Source organism: Natrix helvetica, assembly GCF_964273705.1.
Source record: "Natrix helvetica genome assembly, chromosome: 1".
NCBI classification, from domain to species: Eukaryota; Metazoa; Chordata; class Lepidosauria; order Squamata; family Natricidae; genus Natrix; species Natrix helvetica.
Window position 1 is genome coordinate 327092758 of NC_138548.1, and position 24704 is coordinate 327117461.

Below are 24704 nucleotides of genomic sequence, written 5' to 3' on the forward strand. Positions count from 1 at the left end.
TTACATCTTTATAATAAAGTCTAACCAAAAGTTTGTTAGTAGAGTTTATAAGTGCCCAAGAAAAATTACATCTTTATAATAAAATCTAAACAAAAATATATTAGTGGAATTGATAAATCTTTTCCCCAGGTCGCAATTTACAGTTTATATCCAAATTATTTTTACTAATTGAGATTATTACTTCATTATTATTATTATTATCATAATGAATTATTAATTAACAAAAAACTTTTTAAAGAAAACATTCTAAAAGTGTCTAAGAAATCCTACTTATTAATCACCAAAAGATAACTAAGTTTTGAGTTATCAACTTTCATCATCAGCCTGTGTCTTTCCAGGAACAAAACTGTCTTATCTCTTTAGCCAGTTGTTGTGTCAATTCTCTTATAAACTTCTTTATAAAGTTTTTAAAAACTTCTCTCGGCACTTTTTTGCTTGAAAGATCTCTCATATAGTCTTGTTCCCCTGAATTAGTATTAAAATTGGCATGTCTTTAATTATCCAATGTCTTTCTAAAGCTGTTTCTCTTCTTAATTCCATCATCAAATCCATATCTTGACAGGAGGTTAGAGCTCCAGATCTTCATGTCAGAGGGAAGTTTCACCGTGAATTAACGAAGCGTGGACCATGGCTTTTCCTAGCAGCATACTTCTGAAGACAAGCAAAAATAAAAACCGAAGCATATTCTAATAAAAACATTTTAATATAAAAGAAAATAAAAATACAAAAGTGCTAACTCAATTAATTATATTTTGGCAAAGATATATGCCTGTCTCCTTCGGCAGGCGAACGGAAGATCAGAAGAGAAAGTAAAGGAAGGAATGTGTGACGTATTATGTGACATGTGCAGTAAATCATTTGTCAGATAACGAGCATGCACAATAAATCTCAACACAGCTAAGCAAACCAATTAACGCAGTGACATTTCAAGTATGTAATAATAATCAAATTCACTTTTCCATGTTCCCTCCTTTCCACTTTCACTCTTAGGTGGTCCATTATTAGGTTCATCTATTATCTTGTCTTTATCTTCTATATCTTCACTCTCTTCTTTAATTTTTGAGGCTCCAGTCCCTTCATCTTTTGTTGAGCCAGACAATAATCAATCTAGCTTCTTATCAAACCTCTCAAATCCTTCCAATATCTTTAAAATTCCATCAAAAAAATCCTGGTAGCTTAGGGTTTCTTCATCTGTATATGAATGCATATTTCCCAGAAGAAAAGAAAAAGTTTGAAATCCACTGCCACTCTCGCCTTCAATATCTCTTTTATGTATAAATTTTTTTAAAAAAATATTGCTTAAACATAAGATCCTTCTAATTTTTTCAAGAAGAAAAAAGAAATGAGGGTTCTATCTTTTCTTTTTTTCCCCTTCCATTGTCCAAAATATTCCACAAGGACACCTGCAAGAAAAATAGTTTGTGTCCTTGAGCCAGTATCAGTCTCTACAAACAAGCTGCAAACCCTCTAGTTACAATGTTGTCAAACTCAGAGAAAATAAAGCAAAGGATACTTTGTTTCAAAAGGAGAAAAAAACCAAGTTCTGGCTTCCAAATGGCAGATTCAACTTTCTCTTATTCGTATCAAGCTTAAGGAGAACTAAGATCTCTAAGTGTCTTTAATAAAATTTCATCATCAGAAAGAGGAAGGATTATTAAAGTGAAAAAAGTTTTAAATCAACCAAAAAATAAAGGTAGCACAAATTAGAAAAAAAAATCAATTCATTCACTTAAGAGGAGATACAGGAAGCTTTACAATCACTTCAATCCATAAAACGCTGTTACATAAAAGAGGGAAAAAAAACTTTCTAAGGCAGTCCAATAAAGATAAATTTCGCCGCTTTATTCTTTTGCTCAAAGGAGTAATTTATCTTTTTTAAAAATTTTCTTTGGGCAATCTTTCTCAAAGAAAAAAAAAATCTCACCAGCTGGACTCACTTTCATTGCCTTCTTTCCGGAGCCGTCTTCGACTTTGTCAGCCTGGGGGCTGTCTGTTTACCGCCGGCTTGGAGAACTTCCCTTGGGTCAATCAGGGACTTTGCGGTGTCCCTGAGACCAGCAAGGATTTGTCTCCCTGTCACCGTCTCTCCGGGATGGTTTAGGTCCCTATGGACCGTGCAGCAGGTAAAAGAATCAACGGCGGTCTCGGACTATCGAGACCGCACATTGTGTCGTCGCAACATCTGGCTCGTTCTCCATTTTTAAATTCTTTCTGTTGCATTCGGAACCAGGGTCTTATGTGGACACTGTAAAGTACTATCTACATAACCATTCTGCTTCTTGAGCAAGCCATGGAATCTCGGGCTTGGTGTTATATTGTCTTGGGTTCCTTGTCTTGAAGGATTTCTTGTGCATAGTGGGATTGCTCATTCATAAAGTGTTCAGGATTTTATATTCTTCTGATGTCTATGGAGAAAAGGTCCTTACCTGTCCCAGTTGGTGTTTTCCTTCAGATATGCAAGACATCATTTTTATAGGGGTAGAGCTGTTGATTTGAAAATGGAGGACTCCTCTGTGATATAGACAGATAATTAGAACTTACCGTGTTTCCCCAAAAATATGACAGGGCCTTATTTTCTTTTTACCTACAAAATATGACTTGGGCTTTATTATGGGGGAAGGGTTTATTGTTTTGGGGTTGCCGGGTGCCTGCTCTCTTGCGAGTGGGCTCCCAAAGAGCCGGGCACATCCTCATGGGCGAATGGCTGTGTTGCACTGTCGCAGCAGTGCAACACAACAGCCATGAAGCAACCATGCTCACGAGCAGCCACCCGGCAAATCCCCTTTGCAGCCGGGCACTGCGCCATTCACTGAACTAGGGGTATCGCCAAGCTGCGTGAGCGCCTGATTGCTGCCGTCCTGCTCCCGCAACTTGGCACCTTCCAAATGCCAGTAAATGACGCTCTGCATGGCTGGAGAGGGGGGGTTGTGCGAGGGGATATTCCGCTCTTGCTCACCTGCCTCCCAGTCTCAGGATGCATGGCCCAGCTCTCATTACGGAGCCAGGGCATCTCCCCCGCCACCGCCATCCCAGCCTGGCTTTTTCTGTGGCTTCCAACCCGAGTCTTTCGGCAGTGGCTACTCTGGGCTCCTGCTCTATGGTTGTGGGCCAGCTGCCTGCAGAGCGTACAACCATAGAGTGTGCACCCAGAACGGCCACTGCCGAAAGACTCGGGTTGGAAGCCGTGGAAAAAGCCAGGCTGGGATGGCGGCAGCGGTGGAGGTGCCCTGGGTCCATAATGAGAGCTGGACCATGCATTTGGAGGTGGGTGAGCGAGAGTGGAACAGCCGCTTGCGCAACCCCCCTCTCCAGCCGTACAGAGCGCCATTCACTGGCATTTGGAAGGCACCAAGCCGCAGAAGCCAAGCGGCGGCAAACAGGCGCTCATGCGGCTTGGCGATACCCCTAGGTCAGTGAATGGCACTGTGCCTGGCTGCAAAGGGGGTTTGCTGGGTGGCTGCTAGTGAGCGTGGTCGCTTCATGGCTGTTCTGTTGCGCTCCTGCAACAGCGCAACACAGCCATTCGCGCATGAGGCTGTGCCCAGCTCTTTGGGAGCCCACTCGCAAGAGAGCAGCTGCCCGGCAACCTCTTCAGCTGGGCACAGCGCTGCTCACCAACCTAGTGGTATCCCGAAGGCACCAAGCAACGTGATCACCTTTCTCTCCCCCGGATTCCCGCAGCTTGGCACCTTCTGGATACTGCTAGGTTGGTGAGCGGCGCTCTGCCTGGCCAGAGGTGGGAGGTTGTCCAGGGGGCTTATATGCAGGGGGGGGTTATATTTTTGCCCACCAGAAAAATGTGGCATGGCTGTATTATGAGGACATGTTGTATTTTCGGGGAAACACGGTAGAATAACTTTATTGTCACTTTGAATGTACACTAATCGGCATATATTAAAATTAAATTCCGTTGCATACAGTTCTCAAAGGGTCACCACCCTACACTACATAAACATGACAAAACAAACAAATAAACAAATAAATACAAAATTATGCATATACCCACATCAGAGGTGGGTTGCTGCCGGTTTGGCCCAGATCGGGCGAACTGGTAGTGGTGCCAGTGAGAGGCTCCGCCCACCCACCCGGACGCTTTTGTGCATGCGCATAAGCAAACTGGTAGTAAAGAAAATGGAAACCCACCACTGACCCACATATGTTGTATGACCTACAGAAACAACAGAGTCTAGTTCGGATGTCTACATGAAGAAGGCGAGAAAAATTAATCTTGCGTGTTTACCAGATGAATGGCATAGGGAACAAAGCTGTTACAGAATCTGTTAAATAAATAAATAAATAATAAATAAATATTTATTTCTTAGCCGCACCCTCTCCCGAAGGACTCGGGGCGGCGTACAATGAAACATATGAGTGTTAGTTTTGCTAGAAATACTTTGAAACCTCCTCCCAAAGGGGAGAACAAAAAAAGACCATGAAACGGGTGTGTGGGGTCTCTAACAATGCTTTGAGCTCTAAGCGCATACTGCAGTACTCATAAGCAGTATCCTGAATAACAGGAAGGTAATTCTTCACTCAGTTTCAAAGTGATAGTAGGCATAAACCTCTGCAGAGGCGAAGGACCATTAAAATAATCCCCATCCAGTACTGGATAGATTTAAGATAGATAGTCTTCCTGAAAGTGCTTGAGAAATCACTCCAATATCTTTCAATAGTTCTGTCAATGCCCTAGTGGAGAGTTGACTACAAAGTGACTTTACAAGGGTGACATTATCTCTCCAAGTACCTTCTTTCCATAACATAACTATAGGACCATAGCAACCCCTTAATTTGCTAAGAAATCGAGAAAGGCTGGGATGCTTGCCATAATACAAATAGAAGAATTGTCAGCACAGATCAGATCTAGGATGAAATGAAATCCCTCTGAAGACCATTTGAACTATTACTCTGCTACACTGGAGACAGTACAGAGAGTTTCCTTTCCCGCTTGCACTGCATCTGCACAAATTAGTGACAGGTAGTGCAGCCCAGGATTAAGGTATTGGACTCGGATTACACAGATCAAGTTCTTCTACTCCACATTCAGTCACAGGAACTCACTCGGAAATGTGAGGTTTCACTGGTGCTCGGGGTCCTTACCATCTGCAAGGACCGGGGGGAGGCTTGCTTCTCCGGGGACCCTCGTGAGGGTGCGTGCGTAGCACGGGGGCACCTGACTCAAAAACAACTCGACACCATGAAGTCCTCGAGGTGGGGTGCGCATAGATTGCTCCGTCCGACCCCTTTTATTAGGAAGCTTACACAAAGAAGTAACATTCTATTGGTCAAAGAGCCAAGCATAAGCATAGATAACTACTGCCACATATACAGAAACATGATACTGCACATAGCTTCTTCATGGTCACCTGATTTACAGGAAATCTTGTAAATATTCAGGAACAGAAACTTATGGAAAAACGAAACTTATCTTGTACTAGGGCCTAGCTTCAATCCAGGCCAGTGATCGCTACATATCCACTGTTTTTATTTTCTTAAAGCAATTCAAAACCAGGGGCTTTCGATGCCTCCAGAGTGCAGGTCTGAGGTAGCAGGCTGAGACCCTTCGGTTCCAACCTACTACTCTCACCAAACACCTCTTTGGCATCTAGTTCCCCCTCTAAGTCGCTCTCATTATCAAGGAAATTTAAAAGCGGTTGTTTGACATCATCACCTGAATGTTTAACCACATGACTAAGAAATTGAACCGTTTTACGTGTTTCAGCAACATTATCATCCAAATTTTGTAAGCGATTCTTTAAGAATTTAAGCAATCTTCCCAGCACACATGGTCCTATTGTACAAACAAGAAGGAGGAATATTACGGGGCCTATGATGGCAGAAAGCAAAGTAGTCAACCAAGGGGAAAGAGTAAACAGACCTTGATACCAACTATGTGTTGCTTGCCTTTCCCTTTCTCGTTCTTTAAGGCGTTTGCTCAATTCTGCCATGGAGTCAAGTACAATACCTGAGCTGTCTGCATAAAAGCAACACTCTTCTTTTAGGGCAACACATAATCCCCCGCTTTTCAAAAACAAAAGATCTAACCCACGTCTGTTTTGCAAGACAACTTCAGAAAGAGAGGTCAAAGAGTCTTGGAGGGCCACAATGGATGTTTCTATGCGCTGGAGGTCAGCATCAACGTCAGTGCTAAGGTGGCGAATTTGCTGATCGTTAACCACGAGACCAGCAATTCCAGTGGCAGCTCCTGCTGCCCCCAGGCCCAAAAGGACCGACAGAGTGAGTGCTGTAACGATCTCTCGTTTGGCTTTCAAAAAATAGTGAGAGGGGGCCATGACATCAATAAATTGAGAGTTAGAAAAAACAGATATCTTAGGCAACAAGTGGACCTGGATACAAAAGGAGCGTTGTTGTTGAAGAATATCTCCTTGGACACAGGCAGTGGCTCCTGTAGAGCAAGCCCAAATGGAGCCATTGGTGGGGATAAAAAAGTATCCTGTAAAATAATTGGAAAAATCAACAGTGGGGAGGGAAGAAAACAAAGTCACCCAACCCCCATGAATACCAGATGACTGGACAGAAGAAGACATCCGAGATTTAGGCAAATAAATCATACATTGATGATATAAATCTGTAGAGGCATTAATACAATATTGTAAATAATTAGAGGGAACATAGCCTATGCAACAACCCTGACCAATAATAGAAGAAATAGTAATAGAAGAATTACTCCAACGACATGTGGTATCTGAAGTAGCATTTACAAAGGGGAAGGGTGAGCCAACGGCCTCATAAAATGGTGGTTGGGAAGAAAGGCACATCCAACACTCCGGATCAGCATTAGGAAAGGCATGACTGTTATTAAGAGCAAAATAGGAGGAAGAAATAAGAGACAATAAAGGGTTTCCTGGCTTCCCTGATGGCTGCAAAAAGGAAGAAACGACATCCTTGTTGGGTCCTACTGGGGGAGACTTGACAGGAGTGATCGTAACCTGAAGGGTAAAAACATTACCATAATCCCCTTCACTACTCCATTCCCTTCCTCCCCATTGTAACCCCCTCATCCACGTAGTCAGTGGTAAAGTCTGTCCATTTTGTGTAAAAGAAATGTTAAAAGGATTGTGTTTTTGAAAACAACAGTGCCAGTCATTACAGGAGGGCAGGGTAGGTTTGCCCTTCGAACGTACAATAGAAACATAGTCATTCTTTTCAGGGGGGTCCCAATAAATGTCCCCAGTTGATACGCAGGACCAACTTCCGCAATAAGACTCAGCTATTCCGCCACATCGGTCAGAGGTGGATATCGACCGTGGTTTGGGGCAAAAGTAAACATAAAGGTGGGATAGTTCTTTCGGGCTAACTCGGCAAGAGGTTTTGTTCCGAAAAGCTGTAGCTCCCATGGCCATTTCGGCAAAGTCAAATTGTAGGATTGGAAACCATGGCCAATTAGTACGATTGGAAATTGTGAAAAGTACGTGTCCTTGGAAGTCCTTTATAGTCCATGTATAATTTTGTGGTCGGTGGTGGTTTTGAAAGTCTTTAAGTTCTCGCCGATAGCGGGATTGGAAAGGAGCAGGAAACAAGGTACGATTGGGTTCTTTTGCCTGTCTGAAAAGCAATGACAACCTAGAGGATGTGGCAAAGCCCTTAGCCGTTTTTGTAATCTCACATTGATAGATACCAAAGTCCAGTGTTTGAACTGAGTTTATAGCTAAATGAGTTGCTCTAAAAATTAAAATGATGGAATATTTGGAAGAGTCCAATAGGTTTTGAGTGTTGTTAAAAAACCACCTCCATATAGTGCCTCGCTTTGTCTTTGGAGACCTTTGAAAGCAAGTAAAAACCTGCGAAGTTAGTCCTGGAAATGCATAGTTGTGGTATCTCCAGGTTCTAATAAAAACAATAGTCTTGACAGGAGGAGGCAATAAAAAGAGGGATTCTCTCCGTACTCTAGCAAAAAAGGGTGATAAAAGTCTGGCTGGCCGCTGGTTATATAAAGCCGTGCGGGGGTCTCGCAAACAGAAAACAGGAAAATGCAAACCATGACAGCGGCCAATTATATGGACAAAAAACGATAAATGTCGTGTAGCATAATTATGAAAAAAAACATACCATTTAAAAAAAACAGGTGGTAAAGAAGAGGTATATAGTGAACAAATAAAATAAAAAGAAACAGTGTGGTTAAAATATTGCTCTTTATAGGATCCCGAACAGGAATAAGAGCCTATTGTTAGTGGAAATAAAGAAAAAATTAGGTGAGAATGTTGCAAAAATATATCATTATGTTGCAAGTGATAATTATATACAAAAGGAGAATCGTCAAAAGAGGAAAAATAAACAGAAACACCAGGGGGGGGGGTGCAAAATGACATAAGGATAGGCTTGAAGATCAGCCAGAGAATAGGACGTCCAAGTGAAGATCATCAGGATTAGCAGGATCATTCTTTTTGATATCAAGATGACAAGGCCGGACACAACGAGCGGGCACCCACAAGGTTCGATCCGATAATTGTATGGCAGCGTATCCTTTGCCCCACGTGATGAGCTTCGCAGGTCCTTTCCACGCCGGGTCCAGAAGTTGCCTATAATAAACAAGTGGCCTAGAATCGGGAATAGGAGGTTTAGAAAAGTGACGGGAAGCAGCGGTTGAAGGGGGGGTGCCCGTCAAATTAAGAAAGTTTAAAGTATATATACACAAATTAAGAATGTTTTGTAACGCAGGGAGAGTTGGGGGGCTTGCGCCTTTGGACCCCAAATATCGGTCTAAAGCATTTTTCAATGTTTTATTGTGTCGTTCAACAATCGCCTGACCTTTACTGTTGAACGGAATTCCAAATTTGTGTACAATAGACCACCTGTGGCAAAATTCTCGAAAAGCAGAGCTGCTATAGGCAGGACCATTGTCTGTTTTTAAAGTTTTAGGACACCCCAGCGTTACGAAAGACCGAATAGAGTGATTAATAATATGCTTGGTATTCTCCCTCCTTTGCAAGGTGGCCATAAGGAATCCTGAGTATGTGTCCACGGAAACGTGGATATACTTCCAGGGGGCAAAGGGGAAATACTGAGTTACATCCATTTGCCACGTGTCACAGGCTTGAGTACCTCTTGGGTTGACACCCTGAGGAATAGATGGAGATTGAAGGCTACAAGTAGGGCATTGTTGTAAAATAGCTATGGCTTCTTGTATTGAAATGCCAAATTCTCTTCCCGGGGCGCGACACTGATTTTTAAAATGACCAGGTTTTCAGCAATTGAAAAAGTTACCCCGCGAGGTGGTGATAGGAAAGGCATCAGAAACAGTAGCGGGGGTAGAAAAAGCAGAAAGTTGAGTAGCTAAAGCAGACATCTTATGGGAAGTCGTTCCAACAATACGACATGCCTGAAGAAACTCAGGGAGAGTTACATTGGGTTTATGAGCAAGGGGTTGAAGAACAGCCTGACAGTCAGAGTTAGCATTTTCAAAAGCTAAGCGAAGACAGATCTCATTACGGGCAGCTACATTGTCAATTTGCCGCTCAAGAGCGGTTTGCAAGCGAGAAATAAAAGAAGCATAGGACTCTCTTGGTTCCTGTACAATCTTTGTAAAGGCGGCCGTAGCCGAGGAACCTTCCTCATCTACTTTAGCAAGAGCAGCTAAAACATGAGTCCTAATGAAAGGAAAGGCAGCTCTATCAGACAGGGTCTGTTGTTGGATGGTAAAACGGGTGTTTTCTCCCAATACATCGTCAGCAAGAACATTAACAGGGAGGGTGGCGGCTTGAATAGCAGCACGAACAGAGGTTCTATAAGAGGAATCCCAAACCATATATTGAGACGGGGTCAAAATCATTTGAAAAAGGGACTGCCAATTGGCAAGAAGGAGATCAGCACTACCGCCGGGAGGAATAGACCCCAAGATGCCCCTAACATAGCGAGATTGCAAGCCATATTGTGTTACAGCTTCTTTAAGACCTTTTAAAAGTTTGAGGGACAGAGGAGCATATTGGGGAGGAACGGGGGGGCACCGGCAGGAGTGACGGCGACGGCGGCAGGACGCTGCCAAAAAACAGGAAAAGGAGAAATATCATCCAAGGAAAGAGACTCCGAAGGAACTTGTGAAAGGGCAGCTGCGACAAGGGGGGCGCGATGAGGGGTGGGGGGAGGAGAAGGCTGGGAAACGGGATGCGGTGCGGACGGAGGAGAGGAAGGATTGATATAAGGAGGCGGAGAGGATTGGGGGGGGGGATCCTTAGAAGAAAAAGGAAAAGCCTCATCAGGGGCGGTGGAATTAGGATACAGTGTAGTAAGAGCGGCCATTATAGCACGCCATGTAATTAAAATATCCGGAGGGGCACGGGGATAATCATGAAGATACTTTCCGAGGCGTTCCCAAGACGAACGTCGGAGGGTGCCTTTTGCCGGATAAGTCGGGCACTGTTTTTCTAAATACTGAAAGAATTTTTTTAAGGAAGTTTTGGAAAGAGGGTAGATAGTAGTGCCGTTGGTTTTTTGCAAGCAATTTGCCTTCTCCACCAAGGTAAAAAGCTCGTCCCTATGCACTGACGAAGCTTTTGAAAGTGAGATCCCCATACTTACGATGATCAAGCCTTTGCCAGGTGCGTAAGACGGGGGGGTGGAGGCGACGCAAACCTGGACAGGAATCACGTCGGGGTCACCAGTTGTGAGGTTTCACTGGTGCTCGGGGTCCTTACCATCTGCAAGGACCGGGGGGAGGCTTGCTTCTCCGGGGACCCTCGCGAGGGTGCGTGCGTAGTACGGGGGCACCTGACTCAAAAACAACTCGACACCATGAAGTCCTCGAGGTGGGGTGCGCACAGATTGCTCCGTCCGACCCCTTTTATTAGGAAGCTTACACAAAGAAGTAACATTCTATTGGTCAAAGAGCCAAGCATAAGCATAGATAACTACTGCCACATATACAGAAACATGATACTGCACATAGCTTCTTCATGGTCACCTGATTTACAGGAAATCTTGTAAATATTCAGGAACAGAAACTTATGGAAAAACGAAACTTATCTTGTACTAGGGCCTAGCTTCAATCCAGGCCAGTGATCGCTACACGGAAACTTTGAGCCAATAATGATCCCTTGGCCCAATCTACCCCATCAGATTGTTGTTCTTAAAAAAAAGATATTGTATTTCTAAGCAGAGACAAAAGAAATTTATTTAAGAAATGTAGGTTGGTGTTGTTATCCACATTACGAGTCATTTTTACCAAGATATCAAGAAAAGGGAGTCTGAACATTTCATTAATAAAAAAACACCTGAAACTGAAGAGCAGGAGTAGACAATCCCAACCTTATTATCATTAAGTGAATTGAAAAATACTATGTACTGTATAAATGTGAAATTTTAAGGAAATACTGAGGTTCAAGTGTGGATTATTATTAGGCTCATATCCCCAATTTCTAATGGCACCTAGAGCTGAAAGTAAATTAAAATTAAATACTTTGGGGGAAGAAATAAAATTGAACTTAACTGATTTTATATCCTAAAAACATCCCAAATCTCTTGGACCATATTTTTCTTTAAAGCAGATAAAGATAAAGGTTTTTCCCCTGTGCAGTTGTATCCAACTCTAGGGGAAGGTGCTCATCTCCATTTCTTAGCCGAAGAATCAGCATTGTCAGAAGACACTTCCGTGTTCATGTGGCCAGCAGGTCTATACACCAAGGCGCATGGAACGCCGTTGCCTTCCACCAAAGTGGTACCTGTTTATTTGCACTTGCATGCTTTTGAACTGCTAGGTAGGCGAGTTGGGGCAAGAAACGGGAGCTCACTTGGTCATAGGATGTTCATGTATCAAACCCAGGCTGTCAGCTTTCCAGCTGACAAGTTCAGCATCTTTAACCATCGAGCCATTGTGCCCGACTCCTTTAAAGTGATTCCAAAACTTTTTCCTTTGTTACCCCCAAACCATTTTTATTTTGTTTTGTTTTATTTTTAATATTGTGCTCTTTGGGAAGGTTAGAAAAATCCTACTTCATGCATTTAGATGGTTGGAAACGGCAATAATCGCATCATGGTTTCCCAGATATCATTGTGGATTATCATTGTGAATTGTTAACCAGAAGCACTTCAAATAGTCTGTCTTTTCTTTTAGTAGCATTTTGCTCTGACTGCTTGACAAAAGCTCAATCATTTATCCTGCAAAGCGATTAATGGATTCCTGTGTTGTTATCCAAAGGGGGGGGGGAACACTTTTATCCAATTTGGGGTATTTTACCCAGATTTGGGAAGCACTGATTTAGAAATAGCAAATATTGCTACATCCCATTTGGATTTCAAAGGCCATTTCTGTTGCCTGTTTTAAATGAAGCTCTCCTGAGATTTAATAAAACTGTCTGTTCAACATTGCTCTTTAGAACAGAAAATTCTCATCACTGCTTCTTGGCCTTCGAGTAAGCTGGTGACTTGGAAGTATCTGAAGCATGTAATGCTGACAGATTTCACTTAAGTACTGTGAAATTCCCTGCGTAATACACATGAATGAGAAGAGTGAATGAATGAGAACCTCCATAGACACTCCCTGCGTAATACACATTTCTGTGCTGCAGAGCCAATAGCGTTAAGAAAGTATTAAGCAGCCCTAATTAGTAAGATTGACTGAATTTTAGAAATAGGAAAGGTGCACATTTGTGGAATTAAAATCTATATCGAGAGATGAGAGAAATGCTTCGGATATGAAGAAATAAGCACCATAATAGTTCAAAGGAACCCACATGGAAGAAGTGCAACAGCTTATAGCCATTTAAAGAGGCAATTATTCAAAATAGTTCCTTTTTTAGGTTTGTATTTTTCACTATAATCATTCATTATATTCATTCAGTTCTTCGTATCTTCTCATGGATGTTCCAGAGTTTCACTGAAAATGGCTAGTAGAAAAATGTATGCTTAAATATGCTTTTGATATCTATCGTTTATTAACGCTGTCAGTCCTCTTTTCTTCATTTAAGTCTAAATAAAAACGCCATGGATTTAGGAAGATAGTAAAGTTGGAGTAACTTTTCAGTTTCATGACAGAAGCAGCTTCTTTAACAAACAGCAGAGAAGTGTGATGTTTCTAGGTGTTTTTTTTTTAAAGGAAGGCTGAAACTATTCCTTCTGAATTATTGTCAAAAGCTATCAGCCACTGAAGTTAGAATGTTACTTCTTGTTAAGAAATTCACTACATTTTTGTTTGATTGTAAAACTCCAGGGCAAAGAAGAAGAATGCAGCAGTCATGTAACTTTGATGTTACCTGCATAGCTCCTGTAAATCATGTCATTTTTCAACTAGTATGAACAGAAAAATGCACAGTTGTGCGATGGTGGGAAATATCGTCCCTAGGGGTGGACCACAGCTCAACATTTCACAGTCAACAGCCAGCTGCTCCTTCCAACCTTTTCAGCAGAGCAATCGATTTTGACTGTGATTTTCCATCTCCTTGTTTGGGAACAAGCCCTGCTGAACTCAAGGGGATTTATTTCCGTGAGCTGGTACACACAGGATTGCACTACTCTGTATGATTACTTTTTATGCAGCGTCACAACCACCAACTTTTTTTTTAGCCTTTTGCCTGTGAATGATTCTGAACTTTCTGGGATTCAGGAGAACCAAGGAACAGCCTTTTCTCCTAGCAAAATATGTGGATAATACCTTAAAAAGACAGCATTTTTCAAAAACTACTAAGAAAGAAATATGTCAAGTGAATGGTTTGTTTCCTTTAAAAGATAGTTCTGAAAACAATCAGCGAATTAGTGAATGAAATCTTTGAGAAGTCTTGGAGCAAAGGGAAACTGCCAAAGGATTGGACCAGAATAGAGTTCATGTGATTCTGATCTTTAAAAAAAAAAAGAAGGGGGGGGAGTGTATCCAATCAACTACACATCAATACTGGGAAATACTGGAAAAAGTAATCAAGCAGTGGGTTTGTGAGCACCTAGAAATAAACAAGTTATTACTAAAAGCCAACATGAGTTTATTAAGGACAGGTTATCCCAAACAAATTTCTCTTATAAAATGACTAATTCCCTGGATCAAGGAAAAGCTGTGGATATAGCATACTTAGATTTCAGTAAGACATTTGATAAAGACCAGGCCACCTTCTTGGTAAAATAGAACAATGTGAGATACACAGTGACACCATCACATATATTTTCACACTCAGCGTATGGTCTTTAGTTAACTATATCTACGTTTGTGTAGGGAAATATGCAGTGGGGTTTCTTCAGGTTCTGTCTGCTCTTCAATATCTTCATCAATCACCTACATGAGGGATGGGAAATACAAAGTAAAGTCCTGTAGATAGGCAGGAAAAACCAAATGCACAGGTACAGGATAGGCAGTACAGCCTATGAGAGGGATGTACAGTAGGTGTCCTGGCTGGACACTTACACTTACTGTAAGTATGAATCAGCAATGTGCTGCAGCTGCACTCCTGGGCTGCATCAATGGATGGAGCAATATCAAAAGAAGCAACAGGACGATTCTACATCACACTGGTGAAGCCATATTTGGAACACTGCATCAGTTCTGATTATCACGATCCAAAAAATATACTGCAACCTTAAAAAGAGTGCAATTCAAAAACGATATGGGGCCTGAAGGCTAAAGAAATCAGTTGTGTTCAGCTTAAGATTGCGGGGAGATGCTTGAAGTTTGCCACAAAAAAGAGGTGGTCTATTTAATTGCAATGCCATAGCATCTGAGGCTAGGTCAAGAAGCAACAGGGGGAAGCTTGTCTGAGGGAGATCCAATGCCTAGAAATATGGAGACATTTCCTGACCAAGAGAACTGTTAAGCAGATACAGATACCATCTGTACGCTGATGACACTTAGCTGTACATTTCCACCCCAAACCACCCCAACGAGGCTGTTGAAGTGATGTCCCGGTGTCTGGAAGCCGTAGGGGTCTGGATGGATGACAACAGGCTCAGGCTCAACCCCTCCAAGACAGAGTGGCTGTGGCTTCCGGCTTCCCGGTTCAACCAGCATATGCCATCGCTGGCCATCGGGGACGATCAATTAGCCCCGGTAGAAGGGGCGCGCAATTTGGGCGTCCTCCTTGATGCCCGGCTGTCTATGGAAGATCACGTGGCAGCCGTGGTGAGGGGGGCGTTCCACCAGGTTCGCCTGGTGCGCCAATTGCGGCCCCTTTTGGACCGGGAGGCCTTGCGCACAGTCACTCACGGGCTGGTGACGTCTCGCCTGGACTACTGTAACGCTCTCTACATGGGGCTCCCCTTGAGGTGCACCCAGAGACTGCAGTTGGTCCAGAATGCAGCCGCGCGGGTAATTATGGGGAGATCGAGGTTCTCCCATATAACACCCATCCTGCGCGAGCTGCACTGGCTTCCTGTGGCCTACCGGGTGCGCTTCAAGGTGCTGGTTACCACCTTCAAAGCGCTCCATGGCACAGGGCCTAGTTACCTGCGGGATCGCGTCCTGCCCCATACATCCCTGCGACCCGTCCGCTCACACAGAGAGGCACTACTCCGGGTGCCGTCCTCCAGAGAGTGCCAGAGGGCGACGCCCAGGAGTAGGGCCTTCTCTGTAGTGGGCCCCACCCTTTGGAATGACCTCCCCCCAGACATCAGGACAACAACCGACCTTCGCTCCTTCCGTATGAAGCTGAAAACCTACCTGTTTCGACTAGCTGACCTGGCATAATACTACAACCTCTCCAGCCCAGGGCATTTTTAATTGGTAATTTTAGTTTTTAAGGGTTAATTTCACTGGGGTTTTAACTTTTTTAGGTATTGTAACTTATTTATTTATTCTTACCTCCTCTGTACGCTATATAATACTTTTGTACGTCGCCCTGAGTCCCTGTGGGGAGAGGGGGCGACTAATAAGTTCAAGTAATAAATAAATAATAATAAATAAATAAATAAATAAATAAGCAGTGGAACAGATTGCTTCCTAGAGTTGTGGGTGCTCCATGGCTGGAGGTTCTCAAGAAAAGATTGGACAACCATTTATATGAGATGGTTTGAGGAGCCCTGCCTTTGGCAGGAAGATGGGCTTTCAAGGTCTCTTCCTACCCTATGATTTTATGATATGCTTAGATATGCTGATGAGAGAAGCAGTGCCGTGAGTGATTCCACTTTTATTGCATCCTCCCCTCTAGATGAGAGGTGGGTTCACACCAGTTCACACCGGTTTAGCCAAACTGGTAGTGGTTTGGCGGCCTGGATTGCTGGAACTGGCAGCGACCCAGGCCTGCCATTCCCCTGAACTGGTTCTCCTGGTGGCACTGCCATCTTGTTTTTTGCTTCTGCGCATGCGCAGAGCAATTTTTATTGAACCATGCATGGGCGCGCAGTACACCTCAAGTGCACACATGCGTGGAGCAGCTATGAGCGAACCGGCAGTAGTGACTGCCGGAACCCATCCCTGCTGTAGATGTGTTGGACTATAACTTCCAAAATTCCCAGCTAGCACGACTGATGGACTATTAGTCAAGCTAAGAGTATTTATAGATATTTGAAACTTTATATTTTATATGGGCAGGAGAGTTTAATGAATTATACTACAGCTCCTTAACACAACCTAAGAGCTGTATCTGTATCATCTCCTTGTTGCAATATATTTCATCAACCCACTTTCCTCAAGTATCTGGTCCTGTACTTTCACTGGGTGGGTCCACCCTGAAACTCTGCTGCAACAACAACAATAATAATAATAAAAGCATGTTTTGGAAGTTCCCTGAAAATTCATTTTGTTCTTCAGGTGCTTCAGGTTCAGACCTTCCAATTTTAGAAGGCAACATTTCAATTACTATTTGCTTTATTATATAGCCTAACTAAGCCCGTTGATTTTGACTACATGCACTGATATAACTGTACTTAATCTCAAACTGGACTGTAGATTTTTACTTTTTCACTAAAATTTGAAGCAAACCTCTATATTAAAAAGCAGAGCAGAATTAAACACGAACTTATGTGTCTGATATTGCTCTCTTTAATCTAGCTAATACTTCTAGGCAATGGTGGGATTCAAATTTTTTTACTACCAGTTCTGTGGGGTGGCTTGGTGGGTGTGGCATGGCTTGGTGGGCGTGGCAGGGGAAGGATACCATAAAATCCCCATTTCTTCCCAATCAGCTGGACTCAGGAGGCAGAGAATAGATGGGGGCAGGGCCAGTCAGAGGTGGTGTTTACTGGTTCTCTGAATTACTCAAAGTTTCCGCTACCGGTTCTCCAGAACTGGTCAGAAACTGCTGAATATCACCTCTGCTTCTAGGTATACATCAGGGGTGTCAAACCTGATTTCATTGGGGGCTGCATCAGGGTTGTGTTTGACCTTGGGGAGCCGTGATGGGCATGGCCATCTTTTTTTATTAAAAGTTTTTTTTATTTTAAGTTTTCAAAACAAACACAACACAAAGAATCCTCCTTCTTTACATACTGTAGAAAGTGTATCAGTTGGCAGAGTCACCATGGGCCGCTGTTTCCAGGGCAGCCCTGAAGGCAAGATCTAAGCACCTCACAAGCCAGATCCAGCCCATGGACCTTGAGTTTGACATCCCTGGAATACATGAATGAAATGAAATTAATCAGGATTAGATATCGAGCTAGAGCATATATATTTCAAGTCTGCAACATCCAGCTTGAAACCCCTTGCCTAGGCAGGAAACCCTCAACCCCCTGCCTAGGCAGGAAACCCTCTAGTCCAGGGGTGGGGAACTGTGGCTCTTTTGCGACTTGTGGACTTCAACTCCCAGAATTCCAGAACCAACATAGCTGCCTCAGGAATTCTGGGAGTTGAAGTCCACAAGTCGCAAAAGAGCCACAGTTCCCCACCCCTGCTCTAGTCCAACCCCCTGCCTAGGCAGGAAAAAATATATTTTTTCAGCTCCAAATAAAAATCAGAATTGCATCCATACTGCTTGAAACTCTAATCCCAACACAGACTGGCAGTAGACAAGGGAAGAGTGGATGGGAGAGAAGATAAGTCAGTTGAACACATTCTCATTGAGGACAATTTTGGAGTAAGAAAAAGATTGCCACCTTCTAATAAAAAGATTTATTTCTGCTTTTAAAGCCTTCCCATGGGAAAGTTAGAGTTGTTATATAGAATTGTGGTTCTTGTCTGTTCAATGTCTGTTGTTTGGTATATTTTTTTAGGATCTTTGCCAGACACAAAGGTTTGCACTGTGCATGGATTAGAAGAAGAATTAATCCAAGAATCAGAACAATATATCTGAATTGTTACTTTGTTCATGGGTTGTGTTGAGGTAAATCCACCTACATATCCATGGAATCCAGTTGTTATTGCTTGTGGGAGTTCCGTTCTCTAGCTATTTGTATAGAAAGGCTAGGCTGCAAGAAGCATATTCATTGTGTTGTTCTTGCTTTTTAAAAAATGAATTTTAAAAAATGCTGTTAGCCACTTTTCTGTAGGCTAACTGTAGGTAGCAGTCTCCTCTAAATAAGCAGTTCTCAACACAAAGCAGGTCTTATCCCTTTGGGACAACTATAACCTGGATGGCTGAGAATCTCCATAGACATCAAGCAATTATATTATTTATTTTTATATGGGTATGTGTTTATATGTTAAATTTATATGCTGCTCATTATCCAGTAACTTCTCCGATCCTGTCCATCTACATTATCCATTGTCCACTTGTGCACAGTTCAGATTTATGTATTCTATTTTACATATAGTACTATTCTGCTGCTCCATGATGATGATGATGATGAAAACTGTTGCATGGCTACTAGTCCACAGCTTTTGATATATGTTTTGTCTGTAGGAGATACTTACATGGAAATGGGAATATTTTTTACATTTTTTGATTGAATGATCCAGCAGAGTTTTCTGAGGGCAGTTTCTTTTTCTTTTTCTTTTTTTGTCTAAAGAAGAAAGTCAACTAATGGACAACGAAGAATGCAAGAGCTTATTTTCTTTTATGAAAGGAGTGATTATAAACAGAGATAAAGGTGGGGGAAAGCATCATTACTTATTTCTCCCTGCTCTGCTTATGCATAAATAAGGCAGCATAAGTCTCCTGTGTGTCAGGGGAAGCAAATTAAACCTAGTCGTGTAGCCCATGGGATTTTCTCATTGCTTGAAAATTGTATGTGGATGTAAGAAGATGAACAAAACCGATTATATAATGTGAAGCAATCAGGCATCAGCAAGAGCCTGAGAGTTCTGCCAAAATATATGATGAATAACTTAATAAGAATAAACTAGATTACCAGAATGGATGGTTGAGAAACCAAATCATCTGGATGTTTTTCAGACAAAGGCAAAGTATGAGACCCAAGACTTTGATCATAACATGAGGGCACCCGTACACATTCAGAACAACAATAGCGTAGAGCTTCTAATTTAATTCCATTTATGGATCTAGGATTAGGTACTCTACTGGATTAAAAAAAAATTACTCAGAAAACAAAAAGGGCCATTAGAAGAAGGTCAATCCAGAACTATTTTTGTAATGTATACTAATTGTTTTTTTTTCACGTGTAGGGATGTCATCTTTTAATGTGAGGCAACTATTTAACTATGTGATTATGGTGAAATTCCTCCAAAATACATTCTTTAGGCTTACAAATCTTGTTAAACAATAATGTAATTTGTTTCTTGTTGGCTTGCGCAATGCACCAAGTTATGAGGTTTATAAATGATGATTTTTGAAATAGTGAAAGCATGGTATTGTAGTGTGTGTTTCGATACTACTTGTTATGTTTTATTGTAAACCAGCCAGAGAGTCAATTAGGCAGGATGGGTTGTATAAACATGGTAGGAAGATAGGGATTTGGGAAGGAAGGAAGGAAGGAAGGAAGGAAGGAAGGAAGGAAGGAAGGAAGGAAGGATCCATCCAACTATTGCTTTTCTGCCCCCTATAGCTCCTGCAGTTGTAAAAAAAATGAAGCATAAGCTCAAAATTAGATTTGCTATATTTTATAAAATCAAAATAAACCTCAAAATTTCTACCCCACAGAAAAAAAAGAAAAAGAAAATCCTGTCCCTGTCTAAAGAAAAAGTATTGTCCTATCTTAGCCCTTGTCTTTTACCAGAGTTAAAGGTGATTCTTGAGAACCAAAAGATGCTTAGTACAGACGGTGCCATCTCCATCCATTCAGAGTCCCCAGATGGATCAGGAATCCATCACTATGGTAAGTGAAAAAGAATAGTGTGTCAGGCCTGTAGTTATATTCTTTTTAGGATCTTTGGCCTGCCACACTTTCTTATAATTTTCTATGCTGTTTCAATAGTGTAGTAGTTGGGAGGGGGGAATTGAAAGGAGTAGGATTGTAGAATGGATTGTTGACATTCTTTTGTAGAAGCCAAGGTCATCTTTTGTCTTCGCATCTCGACACCTGGCCGGAAGAAGATGGGTGTACATGCCAGCGTGGAAGATGATGATTGGAACATGTGATGGATTTGTGGGTGTGGGGAGAGATCATGAACTTTCTACTGGGTGAACTTACAGGATGTAATTCAGAGTTGAAATTTTCCATAGCCGTGCTAACATGCCTGCGGAATAAATTGGACCTTAAAGGATGTTTTGCCTTGGACAATGATTTATTTCTGCATGGTATTTAGAACCCTAACATTATTTCAACTCTCTACTTTAAAATAATTCACTAGCTCCCTCCCCCTATCAAGGGGGAAGGGCTGGTGATGGAAGATCTGGTGATGGGGTCTCGGCATTCCCAATGCTGACCGGGACAGCGTAAATATCAGCAAAGAATAAATGAGAAGCTTTTGGTGATAAGAAGCTGAGCGCGGAACTTCAAAGGCAATGGAATGCTGCTTCCAGTTTAATTGCATCAGGAGGAATGCAGGAGGAGACACGACAAGACGAAGGAAGGTGGCAGAAATATTTCTTCAGCAAATTGTGAGTGCATGCTCCCCCTCCTTCTCCCCAGCTTGGAAACAAGGCTTGGGAAAAAAAAAACCTAGAACAGAGGTTTGGGCTCCTTCCAGACGGCAATAAATGAAATGGCTTGTCACCCTGCAATTAGCTGGGAGAAGGATTCCCTTTCAAAATGGGAATTTCAAAGGAGGCAGGAAGAAGGAATTTTTCCAGCATCTGTCACTTGCAAGCCACCACAAATGGGGCTGCAACCAGTAAATGAAGCAAATTGGGCAGTAAATTGGGCTTTCCTCCCAGGACTTGGATGGAAGAGATGCTACTTACCAACTCCTTTGCCATCAGCATGGGGAAATGCTCCAAGCCAGCAGAGGGCACCTACTTGGCCCATGACTCCTCCAAGCCAGCAGGAGGGTCCTTGGCACGTAAAACCCCTTAGCCAGCCATCATTGGTTGAGCTGCAACCTGTGAAGCAGGCAACCCCGGGATGGGTCTTAACCCCAGGTCATGGATGGGAGGGATGCCAGTGGGCACCTGCCCTCCCTCAGCAGATGGCACCATGGCAGAAAGCTGGGCAGTGGCCAACCGAGGGATTGACATCCCCACCGGTTCCAGTCTCCCCTGCAAGGCCCAAAAAGGTTCTTACCAGACCTTCCTACAGAGAAGAAATCTCCATGGAAGAAGGGATTACCAAACAGAGGCCTGCATTGTGGATGGCGGGAAAATGTGCGCCTGCAAGGCCCCAAGTGGTTCTTACCCCACCTTCCTACAGAGTAGCAATCACCAACATGGAAGAAGGGATTACCAAAGCCAGGCCTGCAAGATGGGAAGCGGAACAAGGTGCATCTGCAATGCCCCAAAAGGTTCTTACTCCTCCTTCCTACAGGGAAGCAATCTCCACCATGGAAGAAGGGTTTACCAAGGGGGCAGCTGCAAGTCGGAGAGCAAGGCAGTGTGATGAAACGGTTCCTGAGTTTAGAGATGTAACTAGGTTCCATTCCTCGTGGGGCCCAATTAAATGCCACCATTGTTGTCAACTTGGTCACAGAGCGTCAGAGTGCTTGGCTCCAGCCCCAATGCCACAAACGTGTGCACCAACCACAAAGGCGGTAAAGAGAGGGTCCCAGATGCCACCACAGAAGAGTCATCTGGGCCAACAACCTCTGGAAGAGGATCCCCAACTTAAGGTGAGGAAGTGTCCTACCAAGGGGGAGGCCTCGGAAGAGGAAAAGGGCAGGCATTCTCCAGAGGAGGATCCCCAACTGAAGGTGACAAAGAGTCCAACTAAGGGGGAGGCCTCGGAGGGGGAAATGCCCAACCGACCTCTGGAAGAGGACCCTCAACTTCAGGTGACGAAGAGTCCTACCAAGGGGGAGGCCTCGGAGGAGGGAATTGCTGAAGAACAAATGTGTGTACCAATTGCCACGGTGGTTAAGAGAGGGCTCCAGAGGCCCACACAGAAAAGTCATCTGGGCCAACAGCCTCTGGAAGAGGATCTCCAACTTAAAGTGACGAAGTGTCCTACCAAGGGGGAGGCCTCAGAAGAGGAAAAGGGCAAACAATCTCCAGAGGAGGATCCCCAACTGAAGGTGACAAAGAGTCCAACTAAGGGGGAGGCCTCGGAGGGGGAAATGCCCAACCGACCTCTGGAAGAGGACCCCCAACTTCAGGTGACGAAGAGTCCTACCAAGGGGGAGGCCTTGGAGGAGGAACAAGGCCAGCCATGGATGATTGAATCCAAGAGCCCAGAACCTACAGCACCTGCAGCAGAGAGCCCTAAACGGCCATGGGAAGAGGTCGCAATAGACTTCATCCTGGAACTCCCAGACAGCAGTGGGCATAAAGTAATTTGGACTGTGATTGATTTGTTTTCTAAGCAGGCACACTTCATTGCTTGCTCAGGATTGCCATCCGCAAACGAATTAGCGAAAATGTTTGTGAAACACATTTATCACCTGCACGGAGTACCCAAGAGGATCATTTCAGACCGCAGAGTCCAGTTCACAGCCAAGTTCTGGAGAGAGGTCCTGAGATCTATTGGGTCCACACAAGAACTGAGCTCAGAGGTTCATCCCAGCATGAATGACGCAGCAGAGGGAGCCAATGCGGTGGTGGAACAATACATCAGGTGTTTTGTGGACTATCAGCACGACAACTGGTCGGACTTGCTACCCTTCGCCGAAGTGGCGTACAACGATGCGGTCCACAGCAGCAGAGGATTAGCGGGTTTCCAGATTACCAGTGGCATGGAAGTTGTTGCCATGCCTGAGTTGCCTAGAGAACCTCCTTCCTTCATGTCTTTGAGTGAATGGATGGACATGCTAAAGAAAGGATGGGAGAATACGAAGAAGGCTCTAGCAGTTGCGGCAGAAGCCTACCAGAAGCAAGATGATCAACGTCGCTCACTCCTAAACCCCTACCGTGTGGGGGACAATGTTTTTGTATCTATCAAATACATAAGATTAGAAATGCTTAGCAAGGAATTGGGTCCAAAATTTCTAGGTCCATTCCCAATAGTGAAGATAGTTAACTCAGTTACAGTTCAACTCAGTCTACCCAGAAGTCTAGGGGAAATTGACCCAGAATTTCATTGTAGTTTGTTGAAACCAGTAATTGAGTCTAACAGAAGAGCATCCACCCAAGCTCAATCTCCTCCTTTAGTGATGGAAGGGGAAACACAATCTGAGGTGGAAAAAATTGTAGATTTCAGGCTGAATAGGGGTTGCTTACAGTACTTAGTGCATTGGAAGGGTTACCCTTGGTCTGAAGCTAATTGGGTGAACAGTGGGAACCTAAAAGTGGAGAAGTTAGTAAAGCAAGTCAATGGGAAATTTCCCAAGAAGTCAAGGGGTTCCCCTGGGTGGAGAAAAGGTGGTTAAATTTGTTATGTTAACTTTTATGTTATTCTCTTTGCAGGAAACGTTTTTCTTTTGAGGAGAGGCCGCCTGTCAGGCCTGTAGTTATATTCTTTTTAGGATCTTTGGCCTGCCACACTTTCTTATAATTTTCTATGCTGTTTCAATAGTGTAGTAGTTGGGAGGGGGGAATTGAAAGGAGTAGGATTGTAGAATGGATTGTTGACATTCTTTTGTAGAAGCCAAGGTCATCTTTTGTCTTCGCATCTCGACACCTGGCCGGAAGAAGATGGGTGTACATGCCAGCGTGGAAGATGATGATTGGAACATGTGATGGATTTGTGGGTGTGGGGAGAGATCATGAACTTTCTACTGGGTGAACTTACAGGATGTAATTCAGAGTTGAAATTTTCCATAGCCGTGCTAACATGCCTGCGGAATAAATTGGACCTTAAAGGATGTTTTGCCTTGGACAATGATTTATTTCTGCATGGTATTTAGAACCCTAACATAGTGTTTTCTTTGTACTAACTTGGTCCTTTATATCATCAGTGCTGAGCATTTGGAGAGCCCGGTTTTTTTTTTAATTTTAATTGCAAATTATTATGAAGTAATATTGCTTATGCAAGTCATTTTTTCATACATTGTGAGCCAGATTGGATCCTTAACAGCTATTGAAGTTTTCCTGAGTAGGGATGATGAACTCAAGTTGTAAGTGATCACAACTGCTAATGCTCACAATTGGCTAGGAAAGTACTTTGAGCAATATCTTGCTACCCTCTAGATCAGTGGGTCTCAACCTTCCTAATGCCACGACCCTTTAATACAGTTCCTCGTGTTGTGGTGACCCCCAACCATAAAATTATTTTATGTTTTCCATATTTTTTTTCAAAATATGTGTTTTCCTATGGTCTTAGGCGACCCTTGTGAAAGGGTCATTCGGACCCCCAAAGGGGTCCCGACCCACAGGTTGAGAACGACTGCTCTAGATGCATGAGCTTCAACTCTTAAAATTTTCAACAATGCCACACTAGCTGGGGAATTCTGGGAGTTGTGGTTCTCTCAACTGGAGGGT